Source organism: Euprymna scolopes, chromosome 2 (assembly GCF_053919585.1).
Source record: "Euprymna scolopes isolate OS-2025 chromosome 2, ASM5391958v1, whole genome shotgun sequence".
In the NCBI taxonomy this organism is placed as follows: domain Eukaryota; kingdom Metazoa; phylum Mollusca; class Cephalopoda; order Sepiida; family Sepiolidae; genus Euprymna; species Euprymna scolopes.
Genome location: NC_136483.1, coordinates 103,187,754 through 103,204,796, shown reverse-complemented (window position 1 = coordinate 103,204,796; position 17,043 = coordinate 103,187,754). Strand labels below are relative to the sequence as shown.

The window sequence follows — 17,043 nt, the reverse complement described above, 5'->3', positions numbered from 1 at the left end:
ACTGGATAAATTTTTAATGTTTTTATTTAATGTAAAGTGTTTATTTGACTCGAAAAACATAGTGTTTACCGATGTATTTGAAAAATGCAAATGGCGGCATTATTTCGTCCAGTGTGTCTTAGGCAAGAATAGCCTGGCAGAGCCCATCTCTCTCCTGGCTCTGAGAACACATACAGTGCCTGGAATTCCAAAGTGGTCACTCATTTTAGTATTGACAAGGCTCAACGTTGCTTAATTTCGATGATCTAATGGGGGAACCCGGTGTGTTAACGTTTGCTGAATCATTAACTTTCAAATAAATCGACTTTTGACCCTGATGTGCTTGTTATATAGCTCCTCCTCCCCCTCTTCCTGAACTGCTTCCCCTCCCCCTGATCTTATTGATGTTTGAAACTGGTTTGTTGAAATTACAAAGCAAACAGTAATTTGATCTTTAAATTTATGATGTAGTCTTCCCGGATATACTAATCTCTATTTTTTTTCTTTGTCCTTGTAAATGGAGTTGGATGCAGTGGTGACTTGAAATATAAAACTATAAAAAAGTCAACTAAACTGGGAGAAAAAGTTCAAGAAAATAATTCTTTCAGTTATTTGTTTCAACAAGGAGGTTATGTTTCAACTTGTCTTTGTTTATTTCTTTGTCTGTTAACAAATTCACATAAAAAGAACTTTTGATCTCATTTTAGCATCTGTTTACTAGCTAACTAGATCCCTTCCAGCTAGAGATTATTTGAACGGCATTGCCCAGGAGTCTTTTTGCTTTTATTTTTTAAATTAGGGATTTTTATCCTAGGGGACGCTCCATAATCAACAGAGATTAGACCATTCCTGCAATTTTCCCCAACAGAGAAATCCTTGAAGAGGTCTAAAATTTCAAAAATCTGGGCTTTATTGTCACCGCAACAGGCCAAGATGAAGAGGATATTGGTAACCATATCAATAATGCCCGTGTCACTGCCTTCACACCCAACCTCTAGACCAGAAATGAAATCAAGACTCTGTACAAAACTTCAAATATATCAAGCTCTTGTCTGCACCATTCTCTTATATGGATGTGAAACCTGGCCAGTACGAGTTTGTAACCTGTGCAGACTGGAAATTTTTGACCACTAATGTCTATGCTGCATCCTTCAGATTCATTGGCATTAATTCGTCCCAAACGCCACCATAAAATCCCTCAAACAGACCCTCCTTTTGAGACATCTCCAATGGTTTGGTCACATTCTGCGCTGGCAATCAGATGACCTCATTCATTCCACTATCAACCCAACCTGACTCCAGGATTGGAAGAAACGACACAGTGGTCAGCTGAAAACCTGGCTCAGCACGGTGAAGCAAAATGCTGATCTGATCCTGTGTTCTTGCCTCTACGGAGTACATCACTGGAACCGCGACGGGGGGGGGGGGAGCTTATATCGACCGCAGCTTCAAACTGACATGCCGAAGCAGTGGTTATGAGATGCAGAGAATTCAGTTGGAGGAGCAAGCTCAACCAGCACATGGTGAATGCTGATACAACAACGATGACAAAATTTCTGTAATGATCTGGCCCTTGTTGATTGCGGTGTAATGTTGGTTCTGTACAGTTTTAGGAGATCGACCCTCCCAGGCTTTGTCTTCTCTCTTTGAGAAGGGGTTAGTTTATTGCTAACCACCTGAGGTATCCCACCAAGAATGTTAATGGGACTGCACAGGCATCTTTTGCAGAGTCAGAGAGCTCCTTTAGAGCACTGACTTTTTCAATCCCACTTTCCGACTCTAGTGTCACAGTTCTTGCAGTGGGAGTGAACTATATATCCTATCTATTTTGTTTGTTTGATTTTTTATTATTATCATTATTTAATAGGATTTTGAAAGTTAAATTTAATTATTACATCTTTTTGACATTAAATTATTACTTGAACCAGATTTTTATAAAACTAATCTTTATTAATGTAATCTAAAGCTCTCAAAAATACCTGAAAATTGGCTAAGAATTTTAAAGCCGCTTTCTATTCGATAGTTTAAATTTTGTTTTGTACTTTAAAAATCCTTTCAATTGAATGTCTTTTTTTTTTTTTTTTTTTTTTTTTTTTTCCTCGGGTAATTCATTTTTATTTGACTAATTCTCAAATTATTATGAACTAACAGATGCCCGACGTTGCCAGGGAGTTTTTCGTTTTTGTTTCGCTTTTTAAAGTAGAATTTTAAAAATCAAATTTAGTTAAAATATTTTTTTGATAATTAAGTTATTAATTGAACCAAATTGTTATAAAACTATAACGGCAAATGTTAAAGGTTGCGGTCAGAGCAGAATGCAGTAACAATTTTGAATAGGTAATAAAAATGGCTTTTATTGGTGTTTTCTTGTATATTATTAAATGAGCAATCATTTCGATCTAAAATCCACTTAGTATTACGCATTTAAACGTGAGAAAAGCCCGTTTTTAATGTATCAAAATTATCTGAATAAGCTAAATTACATGACATCAGATCAAATTCAATCGCCATCTTCTTTTGGTTTGGTTTATTCAAATAATGCTAACACATTTCAAGCATGCTTTTCTCAAGTTTACATGTATAATACTAAATGGACTTTAAAGCGAAATGGTTCCTCATTTAATCTATATATATATATATATATATATATATATATATATATATACATATATATATATATATATATGTATATATAAAGTAAAAATGTCTGCCTGTGTACATTTTCCTACAAAATAACTCTGTCAATTTTCAGTCTACAGACTCGAAATTTGGCATAAGGGATATTGAGATTTGTGAAAATATTTTTAATCGGTTTTCAGCCAGAAATTTTGCTGTTAAAGGGTCCATCGATTTGACCATTGAAAACTCTACCAAACTCCTCCGACAATTTTGGGTCTAAACACTTGAAATTTTAGATATAGATTACTTGGACAGGGATCTAACTTTATAATTCTATTTGAGCCCAAAACAATAAATGCTAAGAGGTCAAAATTGGGGTCAAAATTAAAAAAAAAAAATTGACCTCTGCGGTCTCTACCAACTTTTCTCTATGGTAGTTGAGGAAGACTATTAGATAGAAAGGCATTACCGTACATATTCATACTTTTTAATACATACATATGCACGTAAAGTTATGAACAGTACATAGGGCCCAAGCAAAGTGGGGCGAAACTGCTAGTAATGTATAAGAAAAACATGAAACTATTTTTAATGCTTATACGGAATTTTTCTTGCATTCTGCTCTGGCCACGATCTTTGATGTTTGACAAATTAATGGATGTAAAAACCTTTCAATAGTTTTAGTCTTTTAATATGTGAGGAATTGCTAAGGACTTTAAGTCCAGCTTAAAAGACATTTTATTCAACAGTTTAAATGCTTCTGAATTTGGATAGTTTACAAAGAAGTTTATTAATTTTTTTTTTTAACTATTAACAAAAATTAAAAATCGCTTGTTTCCAGAAAAAACTAAAATGCATCCTAATTGATTTAATTTTTAATGCTTACCCAGTTTACAGCCCAATCTCTGACAACTTCGCGTCGGCGTCTTCTAATTGTTTACATAATCTGTTGATTACTTAAGAAGCCGGAAGATTCCGAGGTGCTAATGAAGAGAGTGATCCGCGCTATTTTTTTAATCGTATTTCCACGTTTAATTAAAGTTTTATGTTTGTTTGTTTTTTTTTTATTCAATTTTAAGGTTAAAGTACAGAATAGGTACAAAACACCTTCCTCTCCCCATGTTAAGAATGGCTTTTTAAATAATAACGTTATTATTTCAGCACAGATCACTCTCTGCATGAGTACCGATTTCGAAGTAACGAACCAATCAGCTGTCAGAGAGCGTTAAATTCATTAAATCAAGAAACATTTTATACATGGCTTACAACACATTATGTCAATGTGAAACAAATACACTTCCTTTTCCGTATATTAAGAATAACTTTCTATTTAGAAGAAAGCGCGTTTTGAATTAATCGTCTGGCAGTCTTCGATTTAGATGTTGGGGATTGGATCGTAAACTAAGTAAGTACCTAATCTTCTATATAAATAAAAACAGCAAATGTATGTGTGTTTATGTGAAAATATCCAACCGATAAACTCTTAAACTACTGGTCACATAACACTGAAATTAACAGGAAATACTAATCATACACCTAGGATAGTTTATAACGAGTAAAATCTTTGGATTGATCAATAACACATACAGAAATATATCGACAAGTTGAAATGCGAAATGTCCATTTCAACTTGCAGACATTTCTATTACTTTTGTGCATGCGCAAATTCATTCATAACTTGAAGTGGTTTAATTTTAAATCTTTCTTATCGATATGTCGATAGCTCAAATGGTGACGCTAAATTTTTTGGTTTCGATTCTAGCTGATGGCACTCGCGTAACTTTTTTTTTTTAACTTTTGAAATCGGTAATATATATTAGGTTCAATATAATATTCAATAGAAAATATCGTTTCTGTAATAATAAATACAAAATCTGCATGAATTAAAATTATATTTAAGCGTATTTTACAACTGAGCAAGGCCGGGCGGACCCCGCTAGTATTCATAATTATTTTAAATAAGGTTTATTCAAAGTTATTTTTAAGTATGTTGCAAGATTACATTTTTTTTTTCTTCAAATATTCGATTAATAGTAAATAAAAATAAATCTATATGTAATTATGTTGATACGAAAAAAAAATATACACACACACACACACACACACATATATATATATATATATATATATATATATATATATATATATATATATAAACACACACATGTAGATACACAAGAAGTTGTTACACAATTTTATTACTCTAGATATAGACAAAACTGATGTTTGATAATCATTGGCTGAAATGCTTGTTTTAGTTGTTTATAAATGATGGCGTGTTGAAGGTTATCTTTCATTGTACATCTCGGCATTTAGATGTTAATTCCATTGGTGGATGTTCATTGGAATAGCCAGTGTTTACGCCAAGAATGCGTTAATTACCATGGTAACACGCACGTAAGAAGACGACTCGCCCCCCACCCCCTCTCTTTCTCTCTCTTTTTCGCTTTTATGTTGTCTAATTATAGAAAGCCATCACTGTTATTGTAGCTAGCTAAATGATAGTCAAAATGACAAAGTAGTTATGGATGCCAGAAAAAGAAAATAATAATGAAAACAAAAAAAAAAAAAAAAAAAAAATGATTGATTGAATGAAAGGGTATGTTTGTTTAGATGGATGCTTTTTAAAACGCGTTTTTTTTTGTTTCGTTTTTTTTTTTTTTTGTATTATTATTATTATTATTATTGTGCAGAATACGGATCGTGCTATTTTTTTTTTTTTTTTCAAGTTAAATTTAATTTTTACAGTATCTTTTGTTGGGTGAAAGTATAGAATATTAGGGGGGGAAACCCCCTCCCCATGGTAAGAATGAGTTTCTAAATAATAACGTTATTTTATTACTGTCTGTGTTCTGCATAATTACCGTTTTTTACCTTTGGACCATTGTTCCTCATGTGAGATCATCCCAGTGAAAATATTTGGACCCCCTCCTTTTCCCCTTTTTTTTCCATCCTTTTTTTTTTTTTTTTTTTATTATTTAATTTTTACGCCGTTCTGGTATGTCTTATTGTTATCAATAATTTAATAAATGATTTAATTTCAACTTAAATAAAACTCTTTTTTTCAAATCGTGTACTTCATTATCCGTTAAATGAGAAACGTCCTTTTTACATGCTGAAATGTGTTGGAAGGCTTCTAGAGATTGCTTTCTAAAATAACTTATCTCTGACCATGTCTTTCCTTAGCCCCGCTCCCTCCCCATCCGGCCAACTGATCCTGCTATCACAACTGTTTTATATCTAGTAACCTATGAACTCTCACTCATTCTTTCAATGTGACCCAAACAAACAAAATCTCTTCTGCACACCATATGCACTGTCCAGATTTCTGATTCATCTGAAGTCATCAGATCTAAGCCTTTCTTTCAGACTCATATTAAACATCTATCAATTCTATGCTTAATTTTATAAAAAAAAAATAAATAAAAAAAACTAGGCTGGGTGCCCGACGTTGCCCGACGTTGCCCGACTGTTTGCAGAACACTAATGGCATGTGAATGATACGATTGATGTGTAATGTAAGTCTTAAAGACAGGCTTACAACTGGTGACCTTAGAGGAAGATTAAATTTGGGCATTATAGAGATGTGTGCAGAGCAGGAGACTTTGGTGGTATGGCCATGTTGACCCAGAATCTTTGAGAACACTAACTTCTACTAGGTTGAGCAAAAAATAATTTTTTTTTTTTTTTAATTGGTAGTAGGCAAGCTTGAACCCATACTGCAAAGGAGGAAAATAATGTGATTTAAAATAAAAATAAAAACGTGACGTCTCTGCTGTTGCGCCCATCGCCAAACCGAAAGTGGCAAAGGTTTAAATTAAGGCTAGTCGATTGAAAACAGGGGATGACTTTCAAAAAAAGTGCCCAGTTGAGGGTGAAGGAATTAATTTTTTCAGTCAATTTTTCGATATTTGTCGTCCGAAGAGTCGAACTTCAAAACGATACTAATTTCGTGCAAATCCGTCACCTCTGTCGAAAGTTTTAAGCAGATATGCATACATACATACATACATTTAAACAGACAGGTGAGATTTATATTATAGATTTATCTTATTTTCTGGCAATTCTAAATACTTACAAGTAAAAATAAAAAAGGGACAGCAATTATAAAATGGAAACTTTACTAGTTGATAAAGGCGTTGCATCCCCATCAATTTTGAAGTGTGTACTCATCCATAGTTTGTATGACTCTCAGATCCACTCCGACTTGGAACGCCTCCAAAACCAATAAATCTACAAACCAATTGAAAGCAAACATATGAGGGTCGTTTCAAAAGTAAAGCTTCCTATTTTTTCCATTCAAAAAATTGAAGAGCTACAAAGACTGGAGTGGTATCATTAAAACGAGTGACCGTTTGTGCTTCAGAATTTTTTTTTTTTTTTTTACATAGTCACCACCATTCTCGTTGCACTTTTACCTGTAATTCAATGATGCATCTCTGCTTCTGACGTACATCCATGGCAGAGATTGCTTTCTTAGAGTCACACATCATCAGTATCTGCAACAGAGAAATGAAACTTTCAGATCATGAATGCATAAGTTCAGTCATTATAACAATGCAATTTTTGCAATCCCCTTCTGATCCATTCGGGCGGAATAATGAACAGGAGGTATTACTTTTGGAAAATCCCTTGTACATTTGCAACATGAATAAATGTCTGAAGATATTCAGAATTTAAAACAAAAGATTTTATTAACACCTTACTCAGTAAGTCTTTAACCATATGATTTTTATAAAGTACTAACCTTTAAATGGTATGTCCAAATTTGAGCTCAATCGGTTTGTTACTTTACAAATCAGCTCTTTAAGTGAAGTTAATGTTGCAAATTTCTAATAAAAAAATAAAAAAAATGGGAAAGTGAATTTTGTGTTGGTGTGGAAAAATACTATACAAGCAAAGCAGTCGCTTGATAAGTATTAGACTCTACTGCGTTGAAAACAATGTATGACTTTAAATGTGGTTGTACAGACTCAAATGATGCTGAGTACTCGGTTCGCCCAAATTCAGCAGTTGTCCTAGTAAACATCAAAAACTGTCCACAAACTTATTTTGTTCGATTGTGATTTGAAGTTGCATGAGATAGTTGCTGAGCTGCAGATGTATTCATCATTTTGCATGAAAATGTGTTAATGAGAAATCTGTGTTTAAAGTGGGTGCTGCATTTGCTCACAGTTTGGTCCAAAAACAACCACACATTCAGAATGTTGTTTGCAACTGTCTCAATGTCCTTATGTAAAATTGAATGCAGGATTTTAATTGATTTTGGTTGCATTCTTGAACGCCAATTTCAGGAAATGTTTCATCTTCTCTGTATTAATAAAAACTATCAGAAAAGTCTTCATATCTGGTTCTTGCCATAACTGCGAAATTCGCATTAAATTGTTTGTATTTACTATGGATAGAATATTTATTGAAATAAAAAAGAAAATGAGTGAAAATTAAGTTCAATTTTTTTTTTTTTTTTAATCCTATATATATTAATGTGTATGTTATTAAAATAGATATGGCAAGTAAGCTACACAGAATTTTCTATATTTCGTTTTCATAAAAAGATTCGTCAGTTTTACAGATAAAACACGGAAAATTCTGTATAGCTTAATTGCCGTTTTTATTTTTATTTTTCTAGAAGACTGCCTAGCTCTTGTCAGCTGTAAAACACTGAAATAAATACTGAAAATTGATGCATAAAATATAACTCCTTATAAAATTTTATGTGGATACATGAAATAATCTATTATTATATAGAAGGAACTTTGTGTGAGTTCATTCTCTATGGACTCGGAAATGGCTAGGTCAATTTTTTTTTTTTTTTTTTTTTTTTTAAATTTCACTTGAAAATACTTGATGTGTTTGGGAGTGTTCTTATGTAGGGTTTGTATTGGAATCCGTCTGATAAATATCGATAATTGAAAGTATCCGATTAAAGCAGGAAGTTCGATTTTGACCAAAGTTAACACTTTTATACAACCTAACATCACGAGTGCATTTGAGAAGTTTTATCACCGCACAAGCAGAAAGACTCACCATATAAAATCAACGGTAGGTTCTTTTGAGACGAGGCGTGTACGAAATGAATGTTTCTTTTTAGAGCACAATTGAACCCTGATACTTGACTTTTGCATGTTTAACTTTAATTAAAGTGATTATGTTTAAATAATTTCATAAAATCAAGAGTCGATTCTTTGATAAGACAAGGGCTTAATTAGTTTTAGCGGTGAGTAGTGAGTTATATAATAACCTATCATGCATGTACGATGTTATTAAACGATGTGACACATTCTGGCAAATAAGGGAGGAATCTATCAGGCATATGTACACATGATGATTAGGGCTAGAACAACAGCATATTCTTTTCATTGTTTTGACTCTCCAGTGTGTATCCGTTGATTTACTTTTCTATAAAGTGATGTGGTTCTCAGTTGATTAACTGTGTCGGATATATACTCGTGAGTAAAATAATAAGAATATTTTGTTGTCATAGGCCTAGTGATGATGTATGGAAAGGGGTTGAGCGTTGCATGGAGAGAAATGGCATGTGAATGATACGATTGATGTGTAATGTAAGTCTTAAAGACAGGCTTACAACTGGTGACCTAAGAGGAAGATTAAATTTGGGCATTATAGAGATGTGTGCAGAGCAGGAGACTTTGGTGGTATGGCCATGTTGACCCAGAATCTTTGGGAACACTAACTTCTACTAGGTTCAGTTTACAGGGGGAAAAACTAAAGAAAACATGGGAGGAAGTGATAAACCCGATTTGAGAGAAAGTGGACCAAATAAGAATCTGGGATAGAAATAGGTTAGTTGGAAATCAATTTTTAAAAGCCGTCCATCGCATGTCTATATGTAAAACCACAAACTCTGGTTTCAGTATAAATCAAATTGTGTCTCTTTTCTTTTTCTTAAATGCAATTTTTGAAGGTTTCTAATACTGAAAAAAATAAACAAATAAAAAGGCTTTCTTTCCTTATTGACTGTCTTTTCAACGGCTCTTCCTTGCTTATACCACAAGCATGACGTCACTTGAACAGTGAATAGGCTTTAGTTTACTTTTTACGAAGGTCACGGTAAAAACGGCCGTTAAACCGGATATGATGATTAAGTTGTAAGATCCATTGCGATTAACAAACTCCAATCTTGCCACCTTCTATTGAATTGTTACGTCATTATAAAAAGATTTTATTGTTGTAATCGAATTCTTTTATGTTTCTTTTTTACTCCCGCTTACAATCAACCTAGTAATTATTTTTCTTGCTTGAGTAAACTTTAAATAATAGTTTGCAATGAGAAAATGTTTAGCGTTTATCTACCGAGACCCTCATCGTAATCGAGTTTATGGAACAGGTAGAGCATTAACATAAAAATTACTTTTGTACGATGTACCTAGTGACATTTTCTTTTGTCAAGTTTTATTTACTTGAAAAACGTTGATTTTTTTCTTTTTAAGTGTCTGTGTCGCCTTTGTCTCCTGTACTTTTCACCAGTCACTGTATTTCCGGTGTAGGGAAGAAACAAAGTACAGAAGCCTTGGACTGGATTTACTCGCGATAAAACGGACGTTGTAATGGAATGTGCTCTGATGAACTCCTCACACTTGTGCCCCCCTCGATGTATGTACCCCACCCTGACAAACCTGTTTAGCAGCACAATCCCACCCCTTCACTGTAGATGTTTCTAGATACCGGAAAGCCTTCTACTTTAATAGCTTCTTCCCTCAGACTGCTAAACTTCGGAATTCCTTCCCTGTTACCTGCTGTCCTTACTATACTGACATGCAAAAGTTTAAATATAATGTAAACCAACATCTTGCCCATCTCTAAACATGGTTCCAAATAGTACTTATGTACAAGTGGCAATATGCCTTGTTTGTGTGAGCATGACTAGAAAAAAAAAATGAGCTGATGAAACTATCCCACAATCAAAGTGAGTGGTTACAGTCGCTGTTGAAGAGCAGAGTCTAATCTAGTGGTTCGCAACTACTGTGCTGTGGCACAATCACCAGTTTCCTTCTACTAGGTTATAAATGGAAGTTACAAATTGTAGATGGAAAATTCATAACGTTATAACAAGAGTTGTTTATATTAATAAATACTCACACATTATTACCTATGTGAGATTGATGCTTAATCGATAAAAAAATAAAATAAAACCGTTAGTTTAAATTGTTAGATATTTTCAATTTTTTATAACAATAAACATCCGTGTTACCATCTATCTTTTTTTTCTTATTTTTTACTAACGGGAGTGTCTAGTGTTACCCGGGTGTTCGTAGGTGTGTGTGGGGGGGGGGAAGTGTTAGTAGGCAGGGAGGCTCGAACCCGTGACGCAAAGAAAGTGAAAGAAGACCTGAGAGTTTACCGCTGCGCCATGACGCGAGCGGAAGTGTAAAGTGTTGAAATTCAGCGATGTCAAAAGAAAGTGAAAACTAAGTTAAGAATCATGCAGGCACAGAAATGAACGTCTGGCTGGAAGCCAGTTAAGCTTTCCGCTTTCTGCTGTATTTGTTTCCCCACGATGTTGAGGAAAACCAGCTCCTCCACAAAAAGGGGGAGCTTTGACAGTGTTTTAATGAATAGCAATTATCTGATATGAAAGGTTTCCCCTCACATTGATCAAAACTAATCGCCTTCAAGACGTGCCGTGGCCAGAAAGGGCGGGCTTTCGGATTTGCTTTGATTAGTTTCACTTTATTTATACGAAAAAGACGAACAAATACCGGGAACCAGGGATTTTTTTAAAACTTGATCAAAATAAAGATAGAGATAACATTCGTTTTCAAATCGGCGATATTATAATCTAGGGAGTGTAAGGAAAGTTCTCTGAAATAGTCACCTTGTCGAGAAGCCCGGCGAAAAAAAAAAGCCTTTCGCGGACACAAACACATGCAGCCATTTTGCCTTTTATTTAATAGACAAGCGTAGGTGCCCGGCGTTGCCCATGTGTTTGTCGGTGTAAAAGAAAAAAAAATTTGGGGAGGCAGGTAGGCTCGAACCCGAAGCCTTGAGGCGAAGGTGGAAAAAAACAAGTGTGAAAAAACCTGACATCTTACCGCTCGGACACGACAGGAGAAGAAGTGAAAGGCGTTCTAATTTAATGATTAAAAGGTTAAATGACACATGTGTAAATTTAATGAGGTCAAACATCACATGACTTAACTTTGGCTGCAAGCCAGTTTTCCCAAGATGTTGGGGAAAACCAGCTCCCCATAAAAAGGGGAGTGTCCAAATGAATAGCAATTGTCTGATATAAGGGGTTTCCCCTGCATTGATAAAAGCTAATTGCTTTTCTGGACGTCCCTGCCACGAGTGCCACGGAGAACCGTTTGCTACGTATTCAGTTTTGCTTATATACAGAAAAGCCAAACACGTGGAGATTTTTTTTAAATCGCCAAAATAGCGTGTAAAAGACGCCCAAATTAAAGATACACATGACCTTGTTTCGTGAATCGGAGATATTACAATCTAGGGAGTATATAAAAAGTTGTAAGAAACAGCGCCCCCCCCCCTCCAAAGCCTTTGCCGGACACACACAAAATGTGCACACACTAACACACATTTTGCCTTTTTTTATATAACAGATTTTTTTTTCAATAGGAAGATCAGATTCTCTGTAGGTATTTTTTTATCTAATATTTAAGTTGTTATAAATTAATTATTTTAATTGGAGAAATTTTTAAAAAAATGATTGAATATGATAAAAAATTTTCTTTCATGTAATATTTTGTTAGATTCAATTTACTCTTAATTATGGATAAATTCCTATAAAGAAAAAGTTGATGATGACAATAATAATTTTATAACTTTATTTAAGAAAGCAAAAATTTATTGGTTTTATAGTGATGAATATATGAAATTTGGATTTCATGGGATTGAAGATGCATGCATTCCTTCTCCACTGTGTTGTAACGTGTAGCCAAACGCTGTTGCATGAAGCAATTGTTTAAAGTTAGATGTAAAGAAACCTTACTACTAATCCTCTTAGTCTTCAAACTAAACTTTATATTTCATTTCATACAAAGTACAAAATATTGAGTTTTGTGATAGGTGTACCGTGGGAATTTAAAGAGCTTAATTGTGTGCTGCCATGTAAAAAGGTTGGGAACCATTGGTTTAAGCCATTGTCTTGGCTTATTCTCTTTTGGCTAAGGTATAGTTTTGTGTAATTCTAGGAGGTCTACCCTCCCATGCTTGACCTTCTTCCCATTTGAGAAGGGATTACTTTATTGCTAATTGCATTAAGTGCCCTTATTGGGGAAATGCTGACAGGAATGCCCAAGTATTTTGTCGCAGACCAGAGTGCTCTTACTCTAGGATGCTGGTTTTTTCAGACTCCACGTTCTCGATTTTGTGTCACATCTTTCTGCTGTAGGAGGAAAATCAACATCCAGACGTACTACACATTAACATAAGATAACAACTGTCCAAAACCTAACAATATGAACTCAACAAAATGTTAACAGAGCTGGCTAGAAGCAAAATGTAGTATCTGTTCTGATACAACACGTCATCTTTTCTGTCTACAATCAGTGAAGGAGAAATCCTTCTAGACTGAGACAATTTTTTAACTTTTTTTTTTTTTCTATGTATATTTTTGTTTTTACTTGGATTTTTCTTATATTAAAACCCGACCTTGTTTCTAACTTGGCTCTTGCGATGAGACAAATAAATAGGGACAAAACAGCTCAACTTGCCTATATAGCTTGTGTCCAGATCAACTGCTGTAACTCCAGAAAAGCTTTGAATTTATGTTTTCAGCCGACACTCAAACTGAAAACTTTTTGCTGCATAGCAAAGTATACAAATATTTCTGTGAGTCACTACAACTTATCCAGAAATTATACTAAATGATAAACTCTTTGCTGTATACGTTTTCATATCAGAAGAATCTTCTAGTGAAAGCTAGTTAACATGCAGTTAAAAAGATGAACGTTGTCAGCTAATATATAGCATTCTGAAACTCAATGTTATGGGGTAAGCTGATATATCTATTTCAGGATAATGGACTTACCTAGAGACTATAAATGTAATTACATCTAACATGCTATTGCAGTAGCAATTCGTGGCAGTTGTGACCTCCAAAATTATGATGTACTTCTGCAACATACTTTTTTTTTTTTTTTTTTTTTTTTTTTAATTTTGTTAACTATACCACTGTGTTCGTCTTGATTACTACCGGTTTGTAAAGCTACAACACTCAATCTAACTTAAAACATCTGATACTGTGCATGATGACTTTCTCTTTTTCTAGATGTTCGAATTAAGTTACATATCATCTGGATTGTCTTTTTCTTTCCCCCTTTGAGTAATGGTCACAGGTGTAGACTGTGAGCTCGATGTGTTGGGTTCAATTTCTGCTGGGGTTACTGCATCATTTTCACTAATACTTTTATAAAAAAAAGTTATGAATTCTCTATGGTCAATGTGCGGTAGAGTCCCAACTAAAGAATTATTTTTAAAAAGTTAGTTTTTAGGGGTATTCCGCTGTGTTTTTAATGAATATCACATTTAAAATTGTCGCTGACAAGTAATTTTCATGATATTAAGACCTTTATTATTGGATGTATTCTCTATTGTTTTCACTGGTGGCCATGTTTGCGCACAAAAACAAAACATGGCCACCAGTGAAAACAATAGGGAATACATTCAATAATAAACGTCTTAATATCATGAAAATTACTTGTCGGCAATGATTTTAAATGTAATATTCCTCCAAAGCAGCCAAATATTCCTAAAAATTTTCTTTTGAAAAAGAACAGATGCAACACTTTGCTCCTAGCTAAAAGGCCATGGTCTTAAAGAGTCTTTTCTTTTTCTTTTTTTTTTTTCTTGATCAATTTACGGTTTTCATTCTTGGTTTTCTCAGGTGGAGGGGAGGGGAGTGTCCTGGGCAATACCGGGTCACGGTTCCAACTAATTATTGATATTCTTCTTGTATTTGGCGAATGCGAAATGAAAAAAGTCGGTCTAATAACTTGCTCTCTGAACCAACCTATTTTGTGATCTTATTCTCTCAATAAAAGGAGGGGCGTCGATCTACTCCAATGATCAAATAGAATATGTTGCGTTATTATATAGAATTAGCAGACTACCTGATGTTGCCTTCTTACATAAAACTAGCAGACTACTCGACGTTGCCCAAGGCAAAAGTGTAATCTATTTCTATTTAAATTTCTATCTTGCTACCTCTTTATAAACGTCTCTCTATTTTTCTTTCCCCAACCCCCTCTTTCTTCATGACCCAGCTCATTCTTCTCTAGCAGGACATACACACACACACAGACACACACACACACACACACACACACACAACTCTCCTTCATATAAGAGATTCCTTGATAGGAATGAGTCGGCATTTTCTTTTCAAATTAGTCGATAACAACACAGAAAAACTGCTGCCCCGAATGACCCCCAGAGACTAAATATTTTTTTCTAAATTTTATACATTATTTATCAAAGGCAATACTGGTAAAAAAAAATACCAAGTTAGTGAGTGTTTGTTTGGCAGTTTTCGACTTTTAGCCAGACATACACACAGCCAAATGCACTTTATGTAATAGACTAGCAGGGCTTGCCAAGGACTGTATAAAGCAACGAAAAAAATGAACTTGCATCTGAATATACCTGCTATTCTTAGCATATTGAGCACTTTTTTATGACTATCATTTTCTATCCTGAGCAAAGCCAAGTAGATGAACATATCTGCGCTATCCAGGATAATGAGCACTTTGGATTGGCTGACTTATAATCCTTACCATGTATTATAGTGTATTATTCCTATTTTTACTTGCAGGCAACACCGTGTACTTTGTCTAGTATACAGTATAATTAAAATAAAAGTCTTTCTTCCGGGCAATGCTGCACCTGATCTATATAGGAAATTGAGCGCTCTATCTAATAGATGTAGTCTCATTTGATTGCAATGTGGATGTTATTTTTTTTTATGAAAAAAAATAAACCTTTGCTCTCTGCTATATATACAGTATTTCGAAAGACTATGTTGCATTCTTAATTTAAGTAATAGTAAACCATTTTTATGGTAATACAAGTCATTTACATAAAAAATAAATTGGTTTACTTAGTTTAATAAACAAACAATACTGTAATTACATAGAAAAATGCGAGCATGAAAAGTAAAGGATTAGTTGTTAAAACTGGGAAAGAAAAGGACAAGATATTCTAGTAAAAGTTATAATAAATTTATAACTTAAAATATTGCAACATTTAAGAATTAATTATATATTATAAATTGAATTTTGAAAAAGAATTCTTAATGTTGCAATATTTTAAGTTATAAATTTATATTTTTTACTAGAATATCTTGTCTTTTTCTTTTTCAGTTTTAACAACTAGTCCTTTACTTTTCCATGTTTAAGCTTAACCATATAACTTTTCATGCTTAAATTTTACTATTGTAATCCATGATTTTTCCAGGCTTCCAGAAAATTCACTTGTTCTTTGTTTAATTTCAGTCTTATTTTTTTTGCCTCCATAAACATAACATACAGATATGTACGGCACTCGTCTGCTTTCAATAAAATCCCCTCCCAATTATCTCCCTTCCATGCTTTCATACTCTATTTCACTTGTTACTTTTCTTTTCGAAACAGCAGTGAATTAGTAGCAACAGTAGTCGCTGAAGTTGTTATGAAAACCAGTCATAAAAAACATCATTCACTTAACGTTTTTTTTTTGTTTGTTTTTTTACGATTTTGAATCAGTAAATTCATCATAAGTTTTGATTTACTGAACTAAAATTGAAAATTCGTTTTTTACAATATAACTGAAAAGGTGATCTATAAACTGTAATAAGTTTTTGAAATTTGGTCAAAAAATGAGTGGGCGGTGAAGCTGTAAAGCAGTTCTAAATGACTAAAACTGCCACTTAACCATATATTCAAACACTTTTTGTTTGAATGATAATTAAATTTAACTTTCAAAAATATATTTAAAAAATGAAAAAAGAAATGAAAGTAAAAATCATTCTGGAACAAGATCAAAGAGTTACATCTAATATATATTTTTTACAATGAGGTCGCCATTTATCAAGGCCTGAAGGCCACTCAAGGATAAAGGTTACTGGATAGCATAGTAATCGTTAGGGGTAGAAATTGGGTATAATTTTATTATTTTAAGGAAACAGCACAACAAAATCATGTTTACACTGGACTTGAAGACAATCATATTGCAGTCAATCAGAAAGCAGGCAAGTTGTTCATGGAATCTGTGTTTAAATTTAGGCACAGATAGAGAGTGTGGAAAATTGTTGATAGTGGTTGTAGTTAGACTGGTGTTTACAATAACATTTTATCTCTTTGCACTATTTTCATTATCAACATAATTTCTCTTCACATTATTGTGAAAACAGGGGCACAGAATCACCCGGAACCAATAATGTCATTGTGTTTTGTTCTACTCAGAGTTGTCCAGGAGCAATAAATGTGA

General features: G+C 33.7%; 1 protein-coding gene and 1 long non-coding RNA gene across 4 annotated transcripts in view; one reads left to right on the top strand and one right to left on the bottom strand.

Annotated features, from left to right (window-relative positions):
* LOC145293703 (ubiquitin-associated and SH3 domain-containing protein B-like) overlaps positions 1-17,043 on the top strand; it is a 425,494-nt gene that overhangs the window by 278,947 nt on the left and 129,504 nt on the right. The window lies entirely within an intron of this gene.
* On the bottom strand, positions 6,069-10,745 carry LOC145293700 (uncharacterized). Its single transcript, XR_013869750.1, has 3 exons — positions 7,346-10,745; positions 7,017-7,097; positions 6,069-6,831 (listed from the first exon to the last, which is right to left on the bottom strand). It is a non-coding gene; the product is annotated as an uncharacterized LOC145293700 (long non-coding RNA).